Below are 13921 nucleotides of genomic sequence, written 5' to 3' on the forward strand. Positions count from 1 at the left end.
TTAGACCTAATTTCAGTTATATCGGACTTATTATTGGATAAATTCATTGCTTGTTTAAGAACTTTCCATGTATTTTGAATGTCGTGCTTATACAGAATTATTTGATCAGTGAAATATCTTTTCTTTGCCAAACGTATTGTCCTAGTTAGAGTATTCTTATATGTGGTGTATTTAGTTTTTGCCTGAAGAGTACCTCCAAGTTTTGAATTATAATATGAATTATTTTTTCTGTAAATTTAACGCAAAAGTGCTTTAGATATCCAAGGAAGTCTTGGTGATTTTTTGTAGTTAGTTTGTCTATCTTTTACTTTTGGAATATGTTTATCTAATTCACTGTTAAAATATTCAGAAAGTTATTGAAGCATATGTTTGCATCATTATTGTTATAAATAGGCGACCAGTCAACAGACTCTAACGAAACACCCAGTCTTGCAAGATTCTCGGGAGTAGGTCTCCGCCTTGATGGCTTGGAAGGATTAATACACGAGTGTTTGAGGGGAAAATGTGACATAATGGGAAAATGATCTGTCAGATCGGATAATATTATTTCAGAATCAGGAGACGGCATGATGTTACAAAATATGTTATCAATAAGGGTTGCAGAGCGATCTGCAATGCGAGTGGGTTTTGATATTAATGGCAAATATGAAGAAGTCAAAAATGTTTCAAGAAATTCATGGGCAGTATTGTTGCTATCATGCTTCAATATATCAATATTAAAATCTCCTAATATAAAAACATCTTTGTTCATCAACAATGGATTTCTAACTAAGTTAGAAAGGTAGGCCTAAAGTAAAAAATCATTATGGTTAGAATGTTGTGGTCTATATATAACACCTACAATTATATTTTTGGAATTTGGGACATTGATTTCGATAAAAAGTGACTCTATATATTCATTCATATTAGTGATTTCGTCATGAATTTTGTATTCGTAATTGTGGGAAACATATAACGCAACACCACCGCCATGTCTATCTTTCCTATTATTGAAAACGAAATCCTATTGATCTAATGCAAATAGAATATTGGATTCATCAGTTAACCAAGTTTCTGTAAGTCCAATAATGGAAAACGAATGTCTATAGATGAATTATTGTCTGATAGCAGTTGAAACTCTTCGAAATGTTTATTTATGCTTCTTATGTTTAAATGTAATAAAGAAAAAATATCTTTGGAGAATTGTTTACTAGTGTTTTTAATTGAAGTTCAGTGATGTATTCTGATGATGGATTGCGAATTAAGTCATGATCAGAGTGAAAATCAAGAAGTTCTGATGATGCGTTAATGTTGTTTGCTACAAAGTGGTTGTACGCCAAATTAACCTGAGGGTTGCCATTTGAATTATGTGTATTTAAATTAATGGAGAGGTCATCATTACTCAAAGAATAAAACGGCATATCAGTTAAAGTATTCACGGAAGTACAGTTAGCGTCTCAACATTCACTACTACTTTCGGCATTGAGTTAGTAACAAAAGAGTAATTAAAATAAAAGGTCCTTTGTGGGAACAAATAAGTAACAGTGATACAGAGAAACAAAAACACATAAAAAAAATAACGAATTCAAAAAGGTTCGAGAGAGGGCAGCATTTAGCAGAAATCTTCGTAGGCAGAGCGGACGAACGCGTCAGAGAGCAAAGACAGTAAAAATACATCTTAGATAATTACTGGAGAAAGAGATGCCCAAAGAAAAATAAATATAATAAGAAATGCAAATGATGAAAAATAACGATACTCCATACAGGTGGGCAAATAACAAGATCAAGCATATCGATATAAGCAAAATCCATATTGTGGACATGAAAACAAAACATGAAAAGAGGCGGCAATAATTTTTTGCCACGTACAATTGAAAATAGATAAAATTGTCGCTGTTGCTAATTTTGGTAAAGACATGCAAACAGGCAGACTTTAGTCTGCCTTGATCACTTTGCTAGATCCACATCGCTCAGGAGAGTGTTTCATTAAAGGACACACAAGAAAAAAAAGTTTAAAAAAATAGAAAGTAGGCCTATACGATTCATCCACTGGCGGATCCAGGGGGGCACATCGGGCACGTGCCCCCCCCCCCCCCCTTTGAAAAGAAAAATTAAAATGTGTAATGTGAAAATGCCAGTAAAACTGAGGTGTGCACCCTCTTTTGATTTATTTTTTGCTTGTCAAATTTTTTCGGGTACGAAATATTCTTAATTTGTGGTTGAATGTTTTTTTGCGTGTCAAAATTTTCCAACGAAAAATTTGCCCCCCCCCTTTTTGGAAAATCCTGGATCCGCCCCCTGGGTTCATCCTAGAGTTACCATACATGTAGGACTATGTGCTTCTCGGGCAATCGAACTAAGTAAGCAAAATTGTCAGATCTGACATCTTGTCGGATGAAAAATGTTCATAAGTTCATTTATTTGTAGTCCAAGTTCATGGAAATGTGCTTTTCAGTAGTAAAAAGAGATGTCTAGCAGGTTATCTTTTCGAATATACTGAGAAATGTCTTAAGTATCGGAGTGGCGAACCAGAGCGTTGATATCGATCAAGTTATAATAGATCACCTGACCATGCCGAGCGAGGACAAACTGACCGATCGGATAATTTCTGGACCGGGTTTGATGGAGCTGTTCAGTTCGGCAGTTGCAAATCTAGCAATTGGCTGCACAGTTATACCGACAAAACCCTCTCCAAACCGAGCCGGTCCGACCGACAGTCTAGCTGTCAATAGTAGATTTTGTCGGTCTCGAGTCGGTTTCGTCTGTGTGAAATGAGCGTTAAATACATAATATATAAAGTTGACAACCTCGGTTGTTGATTGGGTTTACCTATAACAACTAAAAGGAGGAGTTGCAAGAAACCTGATTTGCAATCTGTTGCAAATCGATACATTTAAAGACTTGATACTGTTTGTATAAAAGGCTTAAAGTGATTCGCACAATAATTGGCTCTCAATAAACAGTCAATAAGAACACATCTACATCTTAAAAAAGCGGCGCGACCAAAGGAGTACTTCCGAATGTCAAAATGATTTTTATCAAGACAGAAAAATGAGAGGTGATTCTTGGGTAGGCCTATTTGGCGAAATCCACAAAACTAGAGTTATGAATTCGTAAGTCGTAACTTCGTTACACGTGAGCAGAGCAACACCACTACTTGATCTGTAATTAAAATTATTTTGACCTCCTGAATATGATTTTCCTTTGTTTCGCCAGTTGATTTCATTATGCATTATTCCTTTCTGTTTATGCAATATTTGATTTAATGCGATTTATAATTCACTTACACTCAGAAATCCTTCATGTAATTTGATCCGTTACAATGAAGTTCTTTTATTTATTTATTTATTTATTCATGCATGTTCACAATATACAATGTAAAAGAATACACAGATAATGTATAAATATATGAAAACACAAGTAAATAATGAACATACAAAGGTGTTGCAACATAAGCTAAAAGCTTGATTGGTTTAAGCACCTTTAAACTGGTTTTGCATCCAAGAAAACAAAATAAAAATGTAAGAATAAGGAAGAGAGGAAAGAAAGAGAAGAATGTAAAAGTGATAGACTGCCGAGATATAACAATTAAGTTTCAAATTGTTATGAATATATGGTAGAGTAATTCAACAAAGTTAAATTCTTAATCTTCAGTTACGAATAAGAGAAAGAAAGAAGATTTAATTACTTACATGTATACGTTACTAGCAGTTTACACATTCTGTAATTTTGAAAGGAGATTGTGCTTTACAGCCAATTTAAAAGAATGTGAGGTTTTCAAATTTCGAATATTATGTGAAAGAGAATTCCAAACATCTGAACCACGGTGTCTGATCGATTTATGAGCTAATGCGGTGCGGGGATTAACCAAATGTATGTTCGATGACTGTCTTGTGCTATATGAATGGACAGTGCTGTTAGGCTGAAACATTGAAGAAAATGAGTCAGGCAGCATATTGGCATTAAAACGGAACATAAATAAGGCAGTTTGCAAAAAAATTATATCTTCTACCTTCAAACACTTCAGCTTTACAAATAAGGGATTTGTATGGTCTCTGTAACCAGACCCAGTACATATGCGAACTGCTTTCTTTTGCAGGAGAAATATATTGGTAGTTGACACTTTTGATGTAGCCCAAAGAACATTGCAATATGAAATATGTGGCAGTACAAGAGTATTGTATATCATAAATAATATCCTATCATTAACAAATGTTTTTACCCTATATAATACACCAATATTTCTAGACATTTTGGTAACAATATGAGTGACATGATCACTCCTGTCTAGATTCTGATTAACATACACACCTAGAAACTGTGTACACTGCCTTTGTTCTATTTCAACTCCATCTACTTTAATGCTTATTTGTTTGTTACCAGTAGATTTCCTCCCCTGAAAATGAACAAAATTTGTTTTCCCTAAATTCAGGGATAATAGGTTACTCCTGAACCATAATGTCAGCTTCGGAAGTTCAGAATTCAGTTTGCGCTCTAGAACATTTACATCACGATGTGAAATGAAAACATTAGTATCATCTGCAAATAAAGTGTAATGCAAAGCAGCTGAAACATCACAAATATCATTAATGTATATGAGAAATAGTAGTGGGCCTAGAATAGACCCCTGTGGGACACCACATGTTAGAGAAGAAACATCTGAGTCAGTACCCTTGTAATGAGTATATTGTCTTCTAAGAGATAAATAACTTGAAAACCATTGTTGTGCGACACCTCGTATTCCATAGTGGTCCAATTTACAAAGTAGAATCGAATGATCAAGTGTATCAAAAGCTTTGCTGAGATACATGAATACACCAACAACGTGCTCGCGAGCTGCTAAGGCAGTTGAAACACGATCATAAAACTTCAATAGTGCAAGGTCAGTGGAATTGGATCGTCTAAATCCATATTGTTCAGAATTCAAATACTTATGATCATCCATAAATTTATAAAGCCTGTTATAGACAAATCTCTCTAAAGCTTTGGATAAACTGGGTAGTATTGAGATTGGTCTATAATTAGATACAGTCGCTGTATTGTCTTTTTTGTGAATTGGAACCACTTTGGCAAGTTTGAAACTAGAGGGAAATACTCCTGTTGACAAAGATAGGTTACAGATGTGTACCACTGGGGTTATAATTGAACCGATAATCTGCTTTAGCAAGGACGTGCTTAATTCATCATAACCACAAGAGTAACTATTCTTAAAAGTACGTACTATATTCAGAATTTCAAGATAATCAGTTGGCTTAAAGAAGATGGAAGATTGTGACGAGTTATGCAGGTATTTCCTAAAATTGGTATCATGTGTATCTATTGTCTTAGCTTGATTTGGACCAACATTTGCAAAATAGTTGTTAAAGGTATTCGCAATTGCATCTGCTGAGGTAAATTCCTTTCCATCATGAATAAACTTGTTTGGGGTATTTGTATTATTTCGCTTACCTAATATATCTTTCACAGTTTTCCAAGTAGAGGAAATACTACCCCTTGCTCGTTCAAACTGTGAGGAATAATGTGACTTACGAGAGCAACGTATGACTGTTGTCAATTTGTTCCTATATTTCTTGTATTTATTTATATTTTCATCCGTTTTATCCTTAATACTACGCTTATAAAGAACATTTCTCCTCTTTATTGACTGCATAATGCCCCTGGTTATCCATGGGTGATATCCTCTTTTCTTATTGATTGATTTTTCATATGGAAAGTGTTTATTGAAAAAGAAGTGGAACCTGGTCCAGAAATTGTCATAAGCTCTATTAACATCACTAGTGGTGAGAACGTCCTCCCAATCTATTGACAGAAAATCTGTGTTAAGATCATTGATCCCTTCATTAGTGATCCTTCTCCTCCCTTTACATGTATGTACATCTCATATTTTCGGTAAATTGCCAATTTTAATACTATACATTATACAGAACACAGGAAGATGATCAGATATTTCAGAATAAAACAATCCAGACTCATAATGACATTGAGACGCCTTTACAAGGATATTATCTATTAATGAGGATGAATGATTGCTAATCCTGGTTGGCTTATCAATCATGATATTGAATGCATTTGAATCAACGATACTTTGGAAGCTAAGGGAGTGATTGGATTTGGATAATAGATCAATATTGAAATCACCCATCACACAGACAGATTTACCAGATGAGTTAACAGTTGACATGAGGCATTCAAGATCAGCAAGAAAGTTAGTCACATCTGTGGTTGGTGGTCTATATATTAGACAAACTACACATTTCTTTCCATCAGGAAGATCAACCTCTATGCATAAACTTTCACCAGCTCCTCTCGTTAATGAGAGGTCGTTCCTAGTTTTGAAGGATAGAGAGTCCTGAACGTAAAACATCACTCCACCACCCCTACCATCTTTGTGTAAATCATGTTGTGAAATGTATGTATTGAAAGCTTATCAATTTTTTATATTTATCTACTTATTTCCCAGACAAACAATTTACTATCATTTAATATTCCTTTCTAGAATTCCACAACACAAGTAGTTTTAATACCATACTTTATCCGTTTTATTCATTTTGTAATTATCTGTGTTATTGTTTGAACAGTTTCGTGTCATTATTACCTTGTTAAATACATCGCAATTCTGCCTTAGCCGCGATCAAATCTATCTATCTATCTTTCTACCTATCTGTCCATCTACCCATCTACTTATCTATCTATCTATCAACTCATAGTATAATATCTTTGTGTGTTCTTACATAAATACATCGCAATTCGGCCTTAGTCGCGATCAAATGTCTTGATTTTTATTAATAAACCATTTATCTATTTATCTACTCATTGTATAATATCTTTGTATGTTCTTATGATTTCAGCCCGCACTGGCTGCCAATCATGGATTGCCAATAAACCATTAATATTTTAATATTCTATTCTATACATGTATAATGAATACATTATCTGCACAATAGCATATATACGTAATTATACTCATATAAAAGTAAGGTTATCATAGACATATGTATCATCTATCTATTGTAGTAGGAAGTGGTATGTTTTCTCTTGTAGCTCTTCATTTGAACGTTTATACCATTTCCCCCTCACACTAGCAAATGAAAGGTTAAATCAGGAATAAAAAGGTTGGAGGAGCTAATGAAAACCTTTTTCAAATGTTATATCCAACAAAAACTGAATCCAACAATTCAAGTGTTTGGTTGAACCATTTAAAAAGGTACGTGCAACATTTAGCAAAATTTGACACTCTAATCTTTCATTTGCTGATTTAACATTTTAGCTTTTAGAGAGCATTTGAATACATGCACGTTGTTATCACGAAGAATAAAAAGTGAAATTTGAGAAATATGAAAAGAATAAGAACTTAATGCGTCATGTATTTCATATTCATCATTCAAGTTTATCAATGACATGTTAGGTGTACTGCCTAAACGTGGCTCTTCAAGCCTCGATTCAATTTCATCGAACTTTCAAAGAACATTCAATCAACTTTCTTTTAGTTTGATGAGGACAAACAAGTTACGGTCGACTCTGAGTTCAATTATTTCCACGCTGCCATGAAAAGTGTCAAGAGAGTGCATTTATCCTGGGCTGTTTTACTGGAGTGATTTAGTCGTATCCATGGCAATATAATGTAAACATTGGAGGTGGTGTAATGCATGTCTAGTTATTAAGGAAGCATCGATATCTCAGACGGGATGGATAATAGTTGGCACTAGAAATATCGTTAGAATGAAAATGTTAGCTTAGTCCAGGATAGGCCCCATAGAAAATTGACTAAATCTTGTTTTTTTTTCATATATACAATATTTTTGATGGTTTCTTGTCAATTCGAGGTGCTGATTACAAATCTGAATGATGACACTCGTGTAACCTTCAGCATTTTCCGGAAATTGGCAAAATCCAATATGGCCGCCAAAATATGAAAATTACCCATGAAAATCATACAATTCCCCGCAAATTGGCTATAAAATGCATTAAATTGTGTGGCAGGAGTGAAATACTCTTTGAAAAAATATTTTTTGACAAAATGTTTATTTTCTTGATGGCCGCCATATAGGCTCCTGTACACTTTATTATGTACAATATGATAGGGGAAAACTAATTCTCACAAAAATCAGCCTTTATGTTAGCTGCAGAGCATTGAGACGTGACATTCAACCACCCACGACAATTTTTCACTCAATACCGGTGCCCTTAGTTGCCTATTTATTTTTTATTTACTGTTCTTTCTTTTTTGTTGCCATGTGCACTACCATGACTCAAGTCCAAATTTCAGGGGCAGATTTAGCCTTTTTTTCCAAGGGTGGGGTTTGACTAAGAAATCTGACGAGCAAAAAAATAGAGAAAAAAAAGGTTTTACTACCAACTGAAGCTAATTTGGGTCCCGAAAAAATGAAAAGTACAAAAAGGGATTGGCTAAAAAATGTAGGTCATTCTTTTACCCCCCCCCGTAGATCCGCCACTGAATTTACATTTGTTCTGATTATCTTTGCAAGGTCGAATGGAGTTAAACCTTTATCGCGTACTGATTTTATTTTAATCTATCTTTTTGTGTGTATTTGCAATTTAATTAATTTTTATATGAATCATTGTACAAGCATAATGTTCTTCAACCTTTGGCTGCTAGGAATGTTCTAAAGTATCAATAAAGACCATTATTATTATCATCAATATATCAAAATTAAGGATTTCATAGATAATTGTCAGAGCTGATAGCTAAACTGAAATGCCCCTTCCCCTTGAAGTGAGAAATGTATTTTGACAATTACATGGGCAATTTTCACACGAGGGTTCCTCACATACACTCACAAAGTTTTAAAGCCAAGAAAAAAAATTAATGTGAAGGGAAAATGGGGAAATATGATATTGTTTTTCAGGATATTATGTTGAAGAAACGATCACAAAATACAATTTTTTATTAAAAGGTCAAGATTTTGCACGCTCGATTTGCTCATTCACAGTTTTCAAGAAAAACAAATGATTAATTTGATTTGATTTGATTTGATTTTATTTCAGCATTTTTCCAACAGAAATAATTAACAAACATAATGTACAACATAAAGAAAAAAATAGTCATACATTTCTTTTTACAAAAAAAAATACAAATAATCATTCATTTGCAAAAATGTATATAGATAGTATTAGTTTGCAATATTATAAGTTGTACTTTGTTGAGTAGACAAAAAAAAATGCTGGAGACCGCTACCATAAGCAGTGCTTGACTAGGGTAGCGGCCTCAAAACGTATTAGCGAAATAGACAAAAAAGAACGAAGTACAAATCAAGCATTGACTTAAATTAATTATAAACAGATATTATTAATACGATATTTACATGCAAGAACCTTGTATGCCTGATATTATGTGCACATTTGACGTATTTGCATGTGTTTGTGCATGTGCAAACGTGTGCGCGTGTGCAAATGTATATTTAAAATTGTATGTGTATGTATAAGTATGTGTGTGTGTTGAGAGTGGGGTGCGTGTATGTGTGTCGGTATATGAGGGTGTGGGGTAGTATTAATTAGGAATTATTGAATGGTTCCAGGATACAGCTTGAAATGATAGAAAAGTTTGATACTATGACTTAACTTTTTTCATTTTCTGATGTAACAGTTTATGAGATCAGATAGAAATTAAAAATTTACCAAGAAAATTGAAAATTGACCAAGACCCGTAGAACTCTTTTTATATATATGCATAAATTATTCAGAATTGTATTTGCGTGTCATAAATGTTTTAAAGGATGATTTGAATGAGTTAAGAGAGGGACATTGTTTTAAGTATTGTGGTAAGGAATTCCAGGTATCTGGTCCATGATGGCGAACTGATTTTTGAGCAAGAATAAGTTTGGGGTTGTGTAGATGATAATCAGAAGAGTGGCGAGTTGGATATGCATGTATATTTGAATTTAAATTGAATAGATTTTGGAATAATGATGGAAGATTATTGTAAGTGTATCTAAACATAAATATACCTGTTTGTAGAGTGTGAATATCCTGTATTTTAAGTGCATTTAAACGCTGAAATAGAGGTTCTGTGTGGGAAATATAATGCGAATGAGTAACGTTACGAATTGCTCGTTTTTGGAGAAGTAGAAGAGAGTTTATTTTCGTTATACTACAGTTACCCCATACAATATTGCAATACATCATATGTGAAAGTACTAGGGAGTTGTATAGAACCAATAATGATTTTTCAGAAAGAAAGTCTTTTAATTTGTAAATTATTCCTATGTTTCTTGATAAAGATGTATGTACATTGTGTATGTGTTCATTCCACGTTAGATTGGAGTCAATTGTTACTCCCAAGAATTTGGTAGAGTGCTTTTCAGTAAGAGGTAAACCGTCAATTGATAAATTGGGAGCTGGTAAGTGTGGATTAGCGTCTCGAAAGTGTATAAAATTGGTTTTGCTTATGTTAAGTGAAAGTTTGTTTGTTTTAAACCATTGGGATATTTTAGAGAGTTCTGAATTAAGAATATGAGTTAGAGTATCTAAATTAGCATGGGAATAGAAAATACTGGTATCGTCGGCAAAAATTATGAAATTTAGAATTGGGGATGAATTTATTAATGTGAATATCCACCGAAGTTTTTTCATTCTTTTTGGATACTTCTTGGTAGAATACATTCATATCGGCCTACTCAATTGCATCATAGTGTTGGGTGGATGAAATAAATAAAATAAATAGTTGAAAGACATCCATCCCGATCTCAAAGTTATTTGAATAGATTAAACTTTAAAAAGAAATAATATGAAAAATTCATCAAATTTAGATGTAAATTACATTTTTTTGTCATTTTTAAACCTTACTTGCTTTAGGAAACAGTGCTATGCATACCATGACCAGTTTGCGAGTGAGTAAGCAAAATGATGTAGTCATGCAATGGATATAGTCAATGAAATGTGGACATAGGGGTAATCCAGTATCATTGCCCATCTTGCACAAGTCTTAGGTCACTTGATCAAGGCTTAAATGCCATTTAGGGTCAATGAACGTAAAATTATATTAATAGTGTTTTGTATGAATAATCATTTAGAGTCATTTTCAAAGTCAGCACTGCTGCTTTATCAAGTTTATATCAGTGTGTGCCCAAACCCGCCATCTGCCTCCTCACCGCCAGTATGACGTCATCACTGGTACCCCGATACCAGACTGAAATGAATAAACTAATCTGAAATACAACTATTCAATCTATTCAATAAAAGTTCTGTTTAACATTATGTAGTACTGAAAAGTCATCAGTCAGGAAACAGAAATATATTCAGTCATACAGAGTATAAAATAGTATACAAATGAGCTTTTCGAAAGGCCATATCCAGTTACTTACACAACAGAGTGGGAGAAACGAAAGTTTCATATCAGCCATATTTGAAAAAAAAAATTAAAATTGGGATTGGTTAGCATTGCCTTAATCATATTAATCGCGACTCGGTTGAGAAATGCATGGTATAAGGGGTACGAAAAGGTCTCATTTAAGCTCAGGAGCATGTTCTTTCATTTTATTCAACAATCTGTTAATATTAGCCAACAAAATTCAGATTAATTTTTTGTACAATACTGTACACACTAAGAAAATTAGGTTCAACTTTGTATCTTTATAGGTGCAGACCAGATGTCACACTGGGCGCACCTTTAAGGAGCAGTTTTGTACCTTTTTGGAAAGGTGCAACTTTGCACCTCTCTGAAAGGTGCAAATTAAGGAAAGAGTTCCATATGTACCCCACAAAAATAACAAAAGATTGTCGAGACTTACCGTTTGTTCACTTCAAAATTTTCTATGGATTTTTAAGTGTTGCTTATCTTGCTTGGGACTCGAACTCACCTCGTTGTAATTGTAGTCAAGACAGTCAAGACCTCTTCCCGCTATGCTATAGGAAGAAACGCTGTACTATGAGGCGCCGAATGTACCAATATTATATAGAACAATTATTTGTTATATAATCATTATTTATTAAATAATAACTATTATTTATATATAATTTACATTTTATTTGTAAATAACTACTATTATATAAAATATCATTTCTAATTATTTATATATAATTCCAAGTAATACTTCATTATTTGTAAATAATAATAGTTCGACATTCCATTATTTATAAATAATGATTATTTGTTTTTCATTATTTATAAATAATGATTATTTGTTTTTCATTATTTATAAATAATGATTAAATAATGATTATTTGTTTTTCATTATTTACAAATAATGATTATTTGTTTTTCATTATTTATAAATAATGATTATTTGTTTTTCATTATTTATAAATAATGATTATTTGTTTTTCATTATTTACAAATAATGATTATTTGTTTTTCATTATTTATAAATAAGGATTATTTGTTTTTCATTATTTATAAATAATGATAATTGGTTTTTCATTATTTATAAATAATGATTATTTGTTTTTCATTATTTACAAATAATGATTATTTGTTTTTCATTATTTATAAATAATGATTATTTGTTTTTCATTATTTATAAATAATTTGTTGAGTTTTCCATTATTTATAAATAATGATTATTTGTTAAATAATGAAAACGTCTACTTCATTATTTATAAATAATTTTTTCGAGTGCACCATTATTCTCATTATTTATAAATAATCATTATTTAATGTTCGAGTTTTCCATTATTTATAAATAAAGATTATTTGTTAAATAATGAAATATCTACTTCATTATTTATAAATAATAATTTTGTTTCAATATCCCATTAATCATTATTTATAAACAATTTTTACAGTTTGCCATTATATACAAATAATCATTATTTATATACAAATAACCATTATTTATTAAATAATGCCATTATTTATTAAATAATGATATTATTTATTAAATAATGCCATTATTTATTAAATAATGGAAAACTCGCTATAACATGCAAATGTGGGACCGCCCATGATATGAATATTCATGATGCGATTTCCTTTTTCGTGATTTTTCTTCACAAATTTTTGTCCATTTCCTCTTCATAATGACATTTCTTGAAGCAATTTTCTAGGGATATGGTCTGATTGTAATATTCTTCATTTTCTATATAACTTCGTCTTCGTAGAAATATCAAAAAGTGTAATTTTATACGATTTTTCCTACAGTTCACAATCCCCATAGGCGCGCGTGTACGGTAGGGACAACCGGTGAATCGACGGAGTGCTCTTCATCGAAATACTACGTTGGTTGGTCCCCGGAAGTGGCGGGCGGAATTTAGCCCGAATCCTCGATGGAAGTCGATCAAGTGCATATGAGCTGAGAGAGTGAAATATCAGTGTACTTGTACAGGCCCTTCTACTTTTTATAAATATTTCTTGTTGCTTTTTTTGTTAAGTTAATTTTTCCTGGTGTAGAGATAAGTTTCAGTTCTAATAATGCACTTCAAATACATTTTGGAGTGTCTGTTTGAGGCGTTTGGCCGGGGGCGATTTCACCCTGGCCCCAAAATGCTCGCAACGACAATACGGGGGCATGATGACCCCTAAATTTTTAAAAACTTATTTTTCTATTGAAAATTATCACAAAATTCACCAAAAGTGTGCACGAAAGCCTTCGTATTTCACTTTTAAAACTCCAAAAAGTGCCCAAATGACAAGCTTGGTCGCTTCGCTGTGTCGTTTTCAACTTGAGAACCCAGGACCAAAATCCAATTGAAACCAGTTGGATTTCCAACTGGTTTCAATTGGTTTCAATTGGTTTCAACTGGTTTCAATTGGTTTTAAATGGAATATAACAATTTCCAGTTGAAACCAATTGAAACCAGTTGGGCAACTGGAAATCCTAACTGGAACCAGTTGGGTAACTGGAAATGACTTCCAACTGGAAATGATTTCTAACTGGAACCAGTTGGGTAACTGGAAATCCTAACTGGAACCAGTTGGGTAGCTGGAAATGACTTCTAACTGGAAATTATTTCTAACTGGAACCAGTTGGGTAACTGGAAATGACTT

This window comes from Lytechinus pictus, chromosome 2 (genome assembly GCF_037042905.1).
Source record: "Lytechinus pictus isolate F3 Inbred chromosome 2, Lp3.0, whole genome shotgun sequence".
NCBI classification, from domain to species: Eukaryota; Metazoa; Echinodermata; class Echinoidea; order Temnopleuroida; family Toxopneustidae; genus Lytechinus; species Lytechinus pictus.